Source organism: Pongo abelii, chromosome 2 (genome assembly GCF_028885655.2).
Source record: "Pongo abelii isolate AG06213 chromosome 2, NHGRI_mPonAbe1-v2.0_pri, whole genome shotgun sequence".
Lineage (NCBI taxonomy): Eukaryota > Metazoa > Chordata > Mammalia > Primates > Hominidae > Pongo > Pongo abelii.
In genome coordinates, this window is record NC_085928.1 from 181,869,689 (window position 1) to 181,883,314 (window position 13,626).

General features: G+C 39.1%; 1 long non-coding RNA gene across 1 annotated transcript in view; it reads left to right on the forward strand.

Annotated features, from left to right (window-relative positions):
• Positions 1-13,626, forward strand: part of LOC134761055 (uncharacterized) — a 91,916-nt gene that overhangs the window by 47,579 nt on the left and 30,711 nt on the right. The gene's annotated exons all lie outside the window — the stretch shown is intronic.

Here is a 13,626-nt window from a genome sequence, read left to right on the forward strand (position 1 = left end):
TCATCCAAGGTGGAGTTTCTCTCAAAGTGGGGACCCAGTTTGGGCCCACGTGATACCTTCTTTAATAAACATGGTCAAGTTAAAATTACTAAGGAGATACTAGAGTATCTCTAGTAGGGTAAGGCTGTCACATGATGAGAAAATAAAGGGATATAACATCAAGAAAATTACCTCGTTCGCAAATTTACCGAAGTTGCTTTTTCTTTTCTTTCTTTCTTTTTTCTTACTTAAAAAAAAAAATGAAGTCCAAGAAATACACTTTCTCGCACCTTTTTGGAGCCTCTAGCCTGCACTGGGAAGCCTGGTAGACTGGTGCTGAGAAGAGACCACGGCCCAGGTAGTTATGCAGCCTGCGTGGTTGATGGTAGAAGACCCAGGTGTGAAACAGAAAGACAGGAGTTTGTCACTTACCCCGCAGCTTGAAGAAGACACTGAATCTCTGAGCCTTATAGTTTGTCTTTATGTTAAAATAGGAGTAATTATATCATCCTGATGGGTTGTTTGGGGTCAAAGTAATTATCTATATTTTTGTAAATTGCGAGTTGTTATACTGTTGCTTGCAAAGAAGAACTACAACAGAAGTTTAGTCAGAGGTAAGAATGGAGTAAAGAGAAGGAGCAGGAGGTCGAGAAAAAGAGAGTGCTCTCTTAAGATTGTGAGACATATCTGAAGGTGGCAGGCCTGGGAAGGGAGTCAGTTCAGTGCAGGCCAGAGGAGGTAACCCGGAGAGAGGAAGAAGCTCCAGCAGATGAGACAAGAAGAGGAGATTAAAGTGATATGAAAGGTGCTAAAGACATCCTCTACTTGGATTGAGTTTTTTTTTTTTTTTTTTTTTTGAGATGGAGTCCCACTCTGTTGCCCAGGCTGGAGTGCAGTGGCACGATCTCAGCTCACTGCAACCTCCGCCTCCTGGGTTCAAGCGATTCTCCTGCCTCAGCCACCAGATTAGGCTGGGATTACAGGCGCCCACCACCACACTTGGCTAATTTTTGCATTTTTAGTAGAGACAGGGTTTCACCATGTTGGCCAGGGTGGTCTCGAATGACTGACCTCAGGTGATCCGCCCACCTTGGCCTCCCAAAGTGCTGGGATTACAGGCTTGAACGACGGCACCCGGCCTGGATTGAGATTTTCTTAATAGTCCTAGATGCCCTTTGAAATGTTCCACTGCTATCTCTGGCATGATATTATAGGTATTCCTGCCTGGCACACTGCAGAAACCTGAGGTTGGGAGGCTTGTTACCTGAAACATATATTGATCTTATATGTATGAATCATTTCCAATCGGACTCACTAACCTGAGATTCCCTGGGGTGTGTGTGCACATGCAAGCATACTTATATGTGCAAGACTCAACCCCAAGTCTGAATTACACAAGACTGACAGAGGGAATGCGTCCCCAATTCACCTGTAACTGCTAAGCTCTCTCTCTCCTGTTCTCTTTTTATGCAGCACCCGTGGACCATTCTAGCAGATAGCAACTTTTCTCTTTGACTATAAATTGAAGGCAATTCAATGTTTTACCCTTCAGATCAGGGATCATACTGAAAAATTCCTTCTGAACGAGCCAGTGTGAGCCTGGCAAGAGGCACAGGAGATGGTCACCAAGCTTGATAACGAAAATAAATTGTTTTGAAGAGATCGTTAAAATTATGTTAGTAGGAATTGAATATTCAAGGTTACAGATTTAATTAATTATGAGTGTTTCTTTAGAATAATGCAATAAATGTTTCCACTGAGGTTTCTGGTTGAAGCACTGGGCCTCATCTCGAGAAAGATTTAAGAGCGTAAAGTATTTTAATTGTATAGATTGCAAGAGAGGGCATTTAAAATACGCAGAGTAATTGACACCTTCTCAAACCCCAGATGCAACCCTATTTCTGACTGATAAGGTGATATCCTGGAGCCTCCATACAAGAAGTAGTTTTGCCCAACAAATGGGAGAAACCCCTTTGACAGCGTGAAATTCCAGTCATGGTGATGTAGCTCTAAGGAATCCCAGGTGAGCCCATTCTCTCACAACCTGAGAGCAGAGCATGCGGCAATGAAAATGTCCAATGCAGCTAGGATTTTTGTCACTCCATCTTTCTCTTTCTGCCTCATCTGAAGGGTAAATGACTTTGTGTTGTGTAAAAACATTTCACACCCCCTGTAAGAAGTGGGAATAAAGAAGCATGGATAGCAGCAGTGAAGAGGTTTGAATGTCATTCTTTCTCATTTGAATAACTACCTTAAGAGTCCCCTTCTGTAGGAGTTAAGACCTCATGTTTTATACAAAAGAGTCTTGGTCTGCATGCAATGTCCTCCCAGGCTTAGTTCACATTTTAAGAAAACTTCAGGGTAAGTGTAATTCTTACTATAAAGGAATGAACCAATACTAGTTGAATCTTAGGCACCCGAACAGGCAGTTTGTGAAAGTTTGGTATGATTTCCCTGGCTCCTTTCAAGTCACACCACAAGCAACTGCCTGGTACACAAGACAGACCTCTGTGCATACAGATGCATGTGTGGTGTGTAGTGGGAAGTTTGCTTTGGCTGGTCATGGAGGGATTCATTTGTCTGGGGAGGTCTGGACAGCCAGTGGAGGCACTGCCTCCCTTGCCATCTTAGCAGCTTTAAGAGGGTGGAGTATTTTTCTTTGAGGCTAAGGTTGGCACAGATAACTTCCTCACCGAAATTTTCTGCCAGACTGAGTTTGGTGGGTTTTTTGTTTTGTTTTGTTTTGTTTGCATCATTCCACCCACCCCTCACCCCACCCTCCAATCTTTGGTTGTTTCTGGCTTTTTGGCGTCTGTTCCCTGGGTCGTACTTTTTCCTTCCTGATGCAGTGGATGCAAAGATATACTTTCTCTTGGGTGAAATTTACAAGCACATTTTCCTCCTTGACAGAAACAAAGAGCCACAAAGATTTCCTAGGGAGAGAAAAAAGCTTCCAGATGCAAGGCTCCAAATGTGAGTGTTTTTTTCCCTTCGGCATTTTTTAAGCTTACTAATTACACTGGACATATTTATTCAGAAGAAGGCCCACAGTTTTTCATCCTAACAGGGACTTCATTAAAATTTCCAAGTAACAAATGCATCTTTTCTCTGATGCCTGGGTTCCATGCCATTTACCTCTGTCTTAAAGAAGTTACCTCTGAGACCTTGAGTTTCAACTCTGACTAGAGATGCAAGGTGACAGGGAAAGGTCCTTTTTGTCTCTCTTTTTTCTTAGCCATGGTGCAGAATAATAAAAGAAATGGAATTCCTAAACTCTTGAACTGTTAGCAAACTACTTTTAATTATCTCTAGTTAAAGGGCAACTGAGAAGACAATTATAAATGTCAAGAAGATTGTTCAACAAACTTTTATAACCCACAGCACACTTTTATATTTTTAAAACTAATTAAAGCATTCTAATTGGTATCATTTTCTATTTCAGAATAGTACTTTCCAGGACTTAAAAAAATGCTTTAGTTTATAAGACCTATAATCTAAAATTTTCACTAACCATAATCAGAATAATGTGTGGGAAATACTTAGTTCATATATGGAAAATCACCCACATTTTTTAAAAAAGTTTTGAAGAAACTTTTTAAAAAGTTATATTTGATTTAAAAATTTATATTCGATTAGAAAATTTTTTCCATTGTATGTGTTGGTAAAACAGACTAAGTTCTAAGAAATCTTTATGGCTATGTGTCTTATATCTATTGATAAGCAAGCATGAAGATACTTAATTCAGGTAAAGGGCTTTAGCCCATTTTTATTCTAATGGTAATAATACTAATGTTTATATGAATCCATTTTTGCTGTAGCTGGGCTGGGGCCAGAATGATATTCTGTATTTCTAACGAGCTCCCAAGAGATGCCAATGTTGCCATCCTTGGACCACGTTGAGTAGCGAGGATGCAGAGGACAGCATGTCTACCTTTTCCTGAGCCTCCTTTCAAAGGATGAGATATGTGAATACTGGTGTCACACAGCCCTGAGAATCCTGAGGTGGGAGCAGGGGAGGCTGAACCCTCTAGACGTACCCTGAGTATGTTTTTACAGTGGGTTCAAGTATTTTAATCTGCTAGTCAAAAAATACATGAATCCCTCCTAAGTTCAAAGCCATAGGCTAGCTACTGTATGATGTGACACAATTCTGTATAACATAAATACAGTAATCTCATTAAATTTAACATCTGTGCCCTAATCATCACCTCTTTAAGGACTAAAATATTCTCCATTGTTGTTGCTTTCTCCCCACTGTTTATTTTGAGGGAAAAAAAGTAAACCTATAGAAAAGTTGAAAGAATCACATGATAACTTTAAACCCTTCCCCAGATTTACCAATTATTAACATGCTGCTGTGCTTTCTGTCTCTCTCCTTACCCATCTATGTGTGTATATATATGTATGTATGATACATATTTAGTTTATTTTCATGTTTTTATCTGAATAATTTAAAAATAAATTGCAGCTCTCCATTGCTTTTTATCATGTTATCAATTTGTTTCTGTTAACAAGTTCAGCTGCAAACTGAATTGCTGACTGAGAGTTGTGTGTGTGTGCAGGAAACCAAGGTGGCTTGGAGTTTCCCAGACTTTTTAGGTTCGGGTTTACAGAGGAGAAAGCAAATGGTGGAAACTCTTGTTTCTCCTTAAAAATCTTTGACAGTTCATCCTGATGTTCTACCCAGTTACCTCACTCCACACTGTCTTTATGATCCCACTAGTGACCACCAAAGAGAGTGAATCTAAGAGAGAAAGCAGAGAATAACTTATTCTGCTAAACCTAACACAAATGAAAGGTTTGTTTCTTTCTCTGAGAGTTCGTATTTGGCTAATGAATTTTTGGATCTATGCTAAAAAAAGACAAAATCTCAGTCTTATTCCAAAGTGATTAAAATGATGGTCTATGCAAATACATGGTGACATTATGAAAGGGACGTGTTAATGCTTATTTAATTTATATGTACCTGATGACACCTTTTTATTCCCAAATGACCAGAAGCTAGCCCCATTAAAACGTCTCTAAAAGATTATTTCTGAGAGTTTCCCAGAGAACTGATACTTCACTTATTCACTTAATCAACCGTCATTTAAGTTACCGGCACACAGGATACAAAATGACAAAATCCATCCTACTCTTATAGAGTGTATACTCCAGCACAGAAAAAGATCCTGTATAATTAATTGACATAATATTGGGAGATTATGATGATGGAAAAAGCCAGTTCCATATATAAAGAGAAGTGCTAACGAATTTTGCCTGGGACTTGAGCTGGTGTATTTGTGTGTGTAGATGTTATGTGTGGGGATGTGTTGTGGGTATTGGGGGCTCCTCCAGGAACCAGGTCAGCTGTGAAGGTAACCGCTTATGCCAGCAGTCTCTGTCAGAGAATAGGTGGTCAAATGAAAGAGTCTCAACATGTAATGTGAGAGTCTTACTAAAATGCAGACTATGATTTAAAGGGCAGAGGAGTGCCCTGAGAGTCTGTATTTCTAACTAGATCCCAGGTGATACTCAGGTTGCTTTTCCAGGGACAACACTGTGAGTAACAGAGGTCTGGTAAAATAGGTGGGGATTTTACATCAGAGAGAAGGAAGGGTTTTTTTCTTTTGTTTTTGTTTTTGAGACGAAGTTTCACTCTTGTTGCCCAGGTTGGAGTGCAACGGCACAATCTGGGCTCACTGCAACCTCCGCCTCCTGGGTTCAAGCGATTCTCCAGCACTTTGAGAAGGGAGGTTTTTTTAGGTTTTTTTGTTTGTTTGTTTGTTTTGAGATGGAGTTTCACTCTTTTTGCCCAGGCTGGAGTGCAATGGCACGATCTCTGCTCACTGCAGCCTCCACCTCCCGGGTTCAAGTGATTCTCCTGCCTCAGCCTCCCAAGTAGTTGGGATTACAGGCATGCGCCACCATGCCTGGCTACTTTAGTGTTTTTAGTAGAGATGGGGTTTCTCCAGGTTTCTCCATGTTGGTCAGGCTGGTCTTAAACTCCCAACCTCAGGTGATCCGCTCTCCTCGGACTCCCAAAGTGCTGAGATTACAGGCGTGAGCCTCAACGCCCAGCCTGAGAAGAGAATTTTAATCCTGCCTCTACCTAGGATAGCTGATGACCCTTGAGTAAATGACTGAACTTCAGCTTCCTTATCTGTAAAAATGGCCATCATGTTATGTACCTTACAGCTTGTAGAGATTGAATAAGAATGTAAAAACATTGGTCATGACCAAGTAAAAGTTCAATCAAAATTATTTCCTTTTCCCTCAATTTTGAATATACAATATATAATTGCTTTAGAAAACAGGTTTTGTTCCAAAAAACAAAATTCACTTAGCCTGTATGAATCCATTCAAAGTCTCATGACCCTTTTTCAAAGTAAATATTCCTGATATGTATTTGTTTTTATAGCAAATTAAGACTTTAAGATTTCCCTGAGGCAAAAACAAAACAATGGCCAAGTCAGATAAGAATACAGGAAGTATTATGCCTAGTCCCATAACCTAACCACTAATCCACTCAACCTTCTCCTTAGTGAAGTGATGTAATTGATGGGAGAAACATGGGCAATTCTGGAACTTTCCAATATAGCCAAGGGAAAAGAACCTGCAATAATGTAGTTTCGTAAACCTAAGATTTCTTTAATGTACTTGGGAGAAGATAATCTGAAATAAGTAGTAAACACCTAAAACCACATTTGCATAAGGTTTTACTGTTTCATTTTCTCATGTAGTATGTCATTTGAGCCTCAAAAAATCTGATTTTTCAGGAAACTCAGGTATGTTGCAAATGAGGAAACTGAGGCCCAAAGAGGTGAAGTGATTTCTTCACTCTACTACAAGTTGATGAGTAATATAAAAGCCCTACCCCAGATTGCCTGCTTCCACCGTAATCTACGCTTTTGTTTTGCCAGGGGTGGGAGGTTAAGGTGGGGAGGGAGATGGGGGAAAGCAGGATAACGGTTTGTGTTCGCGGGCGGTGAGCAGCAAAGAGGCTTTTAGAGTGGAATGCTTCTTCGGCTCAGAGAGTGGAATGCTTCTTTTGCCTTCTGGTCAACTCTGGCTTCAGTGATTTAGTGCCTGTGTTCTCAGTGACATTTGTTGGGGTGGAGTTAAGTAAATCACGTAGAAGGGAGAACAAAATCTCACATGACTTATTTTTTAAATGTTTTGGAAAATTCACAAGTTTCATTTTTGGATTCACCCAATAGTTTTCTTGTTTTCAATATGCCTTTTTTCTGGCTCCAGTTTTCTCCTGTTTTCTATATCTGTTTCTGATAATATTCCAATTTAAGGAAGTTTGGCAGATTATTAAAACACTTACATGAAATTCAGATTTTTTTCCTGAATATTGTTTAATATTTATTGATACTTGGGAAGCATAAAGTCATTTTAATGAAGAACATTTAAGGAATAGGATTAGCAGTTTGTATTTTAAGTAAAATTCTTATTCTGTACACTATCACACATCATTTTGATTGGCTTTCTCTGCAGATAAAATGTGTCCTACTAAAATTAAAAGATAACTAAACTTTAAAAAGCAATACTTTAGAAGACTCAGCAGCATATGCTAAGAGGAGCCAGTTTATTTTATTTTATTTTTGAGGCTGAGTGTCTCTCTGTCACCCAGGCTGGAGTGTAGTGGCACAATATCGGCTCACTGCAATCTCCTCCTTTCGGGTTCAAGCGATTCTCCTGCCTCAGCCTCCCGAGTAGCTAGGACTACAGGCATGCACCAGCATGCCCAGTTAATTTTTCATATTTTTAGTAGAGCCGAGATTTCACCGTGTTGGCCAGGCTGGTTTCGAGCTCCTGACCTCAAGTGATCTGTCCTCCTCAGCCTCCCAAAGTGCTGGGATTACAGGCATGAGCCACCCCACCCAGCCTGGTTTATTTGACCCTTTACTACCCACGCATCTTTCATTGTTACTTTTATTTTCTTTTGAATATTTTTGAATTTAAAAACTTTTAAATACATTTTTAATTTTTATGAATACATAGTAGTTATACATATTTATGGGGTACATGTGATATTTTGATACAAGTACAATGTGTAATGAGCAAATCAGTGTAATTGGGGTATCCATCACCTCAAACTTTTATCATTCATTTCTTTGTATTAGTTTAATTGTTACTTTTTTTTTTTTTTTTTTTTTTTTTGAGACGGAGTCTCGCTCTGTCACCCAGGCTGGAGTGCGGTGGCCTGATCTCCACTCACTGCAAGCTCCGCCTCCCGGGTTCACACCATTCTCCCGCCTCAGCCTCTCCAGTAGCTGGGACTACAGGAACCCACCACCACGCCCAGCTAATTTTTTTGTGTGTTTTCAGTAGAGATGGGGTTTCACCGTGTTAGCCAGGATGGTCTCAATCTCCTGACCTCGTGATCTGCCCGCCTCGGCCTCCCAAAGGTGTGAGCCAACACACCTGGCTAGTATTGCCATCTTAATGATACTGATTCTTTCTGTCCATGAGCATGGGATGTTTTTCCGTTTGTTTGTGTCTTCTCTGATTTCTTTGAGCAGTGTTTTGTAATACTCATTGTAGAGATCTTTTACCTCCCTGGTTAGCTGTATTCCTAGGTATTTTATTCTTTGTGTGGCAATTGTGAATGAGATTGCCTTTCTGATTTGGCTCTTGGTTTGGCTGTTGTTGGTATATAGGAATGCTAGTGATTTTTGTACACTGATTTTGTATCCTAAAACTTTGCTGAAGTTGTTTATATGCTGGAGGAGCTTTTGGGATGAGACTATGGGGTTTTCTATAAATGATACAGAATCATGCCATCTGCAAACAGAGATAGTTTGACTTCCTCACTTTCTATTTGGATATCCTTTTCTTTCTCTTGCCTGATTGCTCTTGGTAGGATGTCCAATGCTATGTTGAATAGGAGTGGTGAGAGAAAGCATCCTTGTCTTGTGCTGCTTTTCAAGGGGAATGCTTCCAGCTTTTGCCCATTCAGTATAATGTTGGCTATAGCTTTGTCATAGACAACTTTTATTATTTTGAGGTATGTTCCTTAAATACCTAGTTTATTAAGAGTTTTTCACTGAAGTGGTGTTGAATTTTATTAAAAGCCTTTTCTATCTCTGTTGAGATAATGACGCGGTTTTTGCCTTTAGTTCTATTTATGTGATGAATCACATTTATTGATTTGTGTATGTTGAACCAACCTTGCATCACAGAAATAAAGCCTACTTAATCATGTTGTATTGGCTTTTTGATGTGCTGCTGTATTTGGTTTGCAAGTGTTTTTTGTTTGTTTGTTTGTTTGTTTGAGGATTTTTGCATCGATGTTCATCAAGGATATTGGCCTGAAGTTTTCCTTTTTTGTTGTGTCTCTGCCAGGTTTTGGTACATAGATGATGCTGGCCTCATAGAATGAGTTGGGAAAGTGTCCTTCCTCCTCAATTTTTTGGAATAGTTTCTGTAGGAATGGAATTGCTCTTCTTTGTACATCTGGTAGATTTCAATTTTGAATTCATCAGGTCCCAGGCTTTTTTTGGTTGGTAGACTTTTTATTACTTACTCAATTTCAGAGCTCATTATTGGTCTGTTGTTCATCCTGGCTCAATCTTGGGAGGGTGTATGTGTCCAGAAATACATCCACGTCTTCTAGGTTTTCTAGTTTGTGTGTATAGAGGTGTTCATAGTAGTTTCTGATGGTTGTTTTTATTTCTATGGGGTTGGTATAACATTCCCTCCATCATTTCTATTGTGTTTATTTGGATCTTCTCTCTTCTTTATTAGTCTAGCTAGTGGCCTATTTTGTTAATTTCTTCAAAAAACAAACTCTTGGATTTATCGATCTTTTGAATGGGTTTTCGTGTCTCGATTTCCTTCAGTTCAGCTCTGATTTTTATTTCTCGTCTTCTGCTAGCTTTGGGGTTGATTTGTTCTTGCTTCTGTAATTCTTTCAGTTGTGAAGTTAGATTGTGTTTTTGAGATCTTTCTAACTTTGTGATGTGGGTATTTAGTGCTCTGAATTTCCCCTTAACACTGCCTTAGCTGCGTCTCAGAGACTGTGGTATGTTGTATCTTTGCTTTCATTATTTTCAAAGAACTTCTTGATTTCTGCGTTAATTTCAGCATTTACCCAAGAGTCGTTCAGGAGCATGTTGTTTAATTTCTATGTAATTGCATGGTTTTGAGAGATTTTCTTAGTCTTGACTTCTATTTTTATTGTGTTGTGGTCTGAAAGTGTGTTTGGTATGATTTCAGTTATTTTACATAAAACAGTAAGTTTTTGTCCTCCACTATGTACTAAATTCCTGGAAGGCAGAAACCATATCTTGGTTATCTTTCTATATTGTTGTAATAACCAGCAGAGTGCTTTGCTTTTTAATAGCACTCAATAAACATTTGTGAATTCAAGCTTCTGGATGAAGTTATTCAGAGAATTTGATGAACTGACTACATTAGATAACAGAATTTATTAGATAAACAGATATTTTTCATCCAAATTCTCTGCTTTTCAGGGTCAAATATGAGACTGGGATGAAGAAACAATCCATCTCTTTGAAAGCATGTAACTAGTCTCATAGCTTTAAAGAGGAAAAAAATGTTAAACATTTTTTTCTTATAATGACAGCTCTGGCCCTATTCAAGAGGTCGCGGTTGTTACACAGCAATAAAACCTGGTCAGAAGTCCGTAGGTGCCTACAGGGCAGCACATGTCAAAGCTTAAATCCCAAGCAGGTTATAAGTGTCATCACATTGAATTTACATATGCAATGAAATTCCCTAAAATCACAAATATTACTCACTGGTAGAGTGAGTAATTTAAGCAAACTTGCCTTTCTCAAGAGCTTCAGATATCCACATAATGGAAGGGTGTATGCCTTCCCTGATTAAAACAACTGTTTTTGTGGCACCTTATGGTGCACCTCTTTTTCTTTTTTTTTTTTTTTTGAGACAGAGCTTCGCTTTTGTTGCCCAGGCTAGAGTGCAATGGCGCGATCTCGGCTCACTGCAATCTCCACCTCCCGGGCTCAAGCGATCAGCCACCCAAGTAGCTGAGATTACAGGCATATGCCACCACATCTGGCTAATTTTGTATTTTTAGTAGAGACGGGGTTTCACCACGTTGGTCAGGCTGGTCTCAAACTCCTGACCTCAAGTGATCCAGCCACCTCGGCCTCCCAAAGTGCTGAGCTTACAGGCATAAGCCACCACACCTGACTGGTGCACCTCTTTTCTAAATATGAAGCCAGCAGTGCAACATTCGCTAGGGTAACTAGTCTATTGCATTCAATACCTATCATGATCTGACAAAAATATCTGATTTCTTGAAACCAAGTACTATGAAGATTATATTTTGTAACAATACTGACCCTATAACCTTTATTTCCTTTTTCACTCAGTTTATTTCCCATCTATTTTGTCATCAATAATTGAATAACTTAATAAATAAAGTAGATTATCTGGACCTCAATAAATGTACATAACAAAACAAATTGTGCTGAGGACTACCCAGCTGTAACAATCTATGTTTCTTATTAAGGAAAGAGCCACAGGTGGTGACAACTAAATCTAAGACTAAATACAGTGTGTTTTTAGAATCTGATGGAACCAGTGGTGTGCTGGTAAATGTTTAACAACTAGCTCTCTAAAGAAAGAAAAGAGATTTATGGTGTTTGTTGATTTTCATGGTATAAATACTCACACCACAGCCATTTTCAAGCCGACAACATGAAATCAGAGTTGGAAAGAAATGCTACACTTGGCTCTCAGGACTCAATAGGAGCTAATCCCATCATATCACTTGGTAAAAAATTCACAAAATGGGGCCTCCCTTTCACAAAACTGCTAAAAATAAATTCAAAGTCTGATCTAATATAACAGTTGACATACAGAAGAAAGGAATTCTGTGACAGATGTTGATATATAAAGCCCTCATAAAACAATAGGGATGGCATTTCAAAGCCTTTTGGAAAATAAGAAGTTCAAGACAACGGCTTTGGTAACAGAGGTGGATGTTACCATTATTTTTCTTCTTCCAGATATCATCTAATGTATAATTTTTTTGAGTTAACATTCATAAATCTTAAAAAGTAAAAATCTTTTACTTCAAATCTTAAAAAGTAAAAAAATGTATTATTCAATATTATCAGGGAATAAGTATTTTACAGAAGCAATTTTTTTAACAAGTTCAATCCTCTGATCAAAAAATGTTTAAATATTTTTCTAATCATATCACATAAAATTTTAGGGAAAATTGTAACAATTCTCTGACTTAGACAATGCATAATGGATGTCATTACATTACTGGTTCTTCTTTTAGGACATTAAAAAAGATTTTGGACTGGTCTGTAAACCACTGCCGTGCACTGAGGAGCTATTTAAATAAATTGAGCTGTGGGAGGCCCTCCTGCCCACTGTTGTGTTCTTGAGTATTTAGGTTGGCTTTTTATATTTCTCCCTTCCTTTCATCCTTTCTGCCTGCTGTGAGCTGTCACTTGCTGTCTGAGTGACGGCCTCTGGCTATTTCACTGCCTCCTCCCATTTCTAATTTGCTGCTTCTAACCTGCCAAGGGCTAGGAAACAAAGCAGTCAGCCCACCTTCTTTGCCTTACGTATAAGACAGACTCAGAGAGAGGGCCTTAGAGGCTTTCCTATGAGGAAAGGGCAACGATTTCAATCCATCAAAGTTGACATCTAGTTTCCCATTGGAACTTAATCTGTACATTTCCTAAAACAAAGAAAACATACTAGTGTGCCCATGATCCTGTGCAGTTGAACTTGGGGCTGAGATCTATATTGTTCACAAATTGACTAAGATATTACAATTGTCTCTCATCTTACAATACTTTGAAATATTGAGTGACTTTTTTCCTATCTCAGGACATCTCCAGGAATAGACTTGTCCCACTAATTAGAGTTGGATTCCCGACATGAAATCTGTTACCTTTGCTTCCTTCTATTCAGGGTTGTCTACTGCCTCCGATTTGTCATCTATAGTCACACAGAGAAAGACAACACTGCTTAATAATTTGAGATCTCTCTGTCCCAGTCTTTTTCCCCACTTAGGTAAAATTTACATACAGAAATGCACACATCCTAAGTATACAATTTAATGAATTTTGATCAATGTACACACCTAAATATTCATCACTCCAATCGTGATATAAACTTTTTTTTGTCTCACATGGAGTCTTTCTTTGTCTCCCAGGCTGGAGTGCAGTGGCACAATCTAGGTTCACTGCAACCTCTGCCTCCTGGGTTCAAGCGATTCTCCTACCTCAGCCTTCCAAGTAGCTGGGACTACAGGCATGTGCCACCATGCCCGGCTAATTTTTGTATTTTTAATAGAGATAGGGGGTCACCATGTTGGCCAGGCTGGTCTTGAACTCTTGACCTCAGATCACCTCAAGTGATCTGCCCACCTCAGCCTCCCTCCCAAAGTGCTGGGATTACAGGTGTGAGCCACTGCACCCAGCCATGATAAAAACATTCTATCTATCAACCGAGAAAGTTCTCTGTGCCCCTTCCAGTCACTTTCCACCTCTCACAGGCAATCACTGTTCTAAACCTGTTCTCTCAATTTTGCCTCTGGTTTTTCTGGCTCAACATACAGTTTTTGGGATTTAGCCATCTTGTTCTCTGGATCAATGGTTCATTCCTTTTTATTGCTAAATAGTTATCCAGTGTATAACATACCAC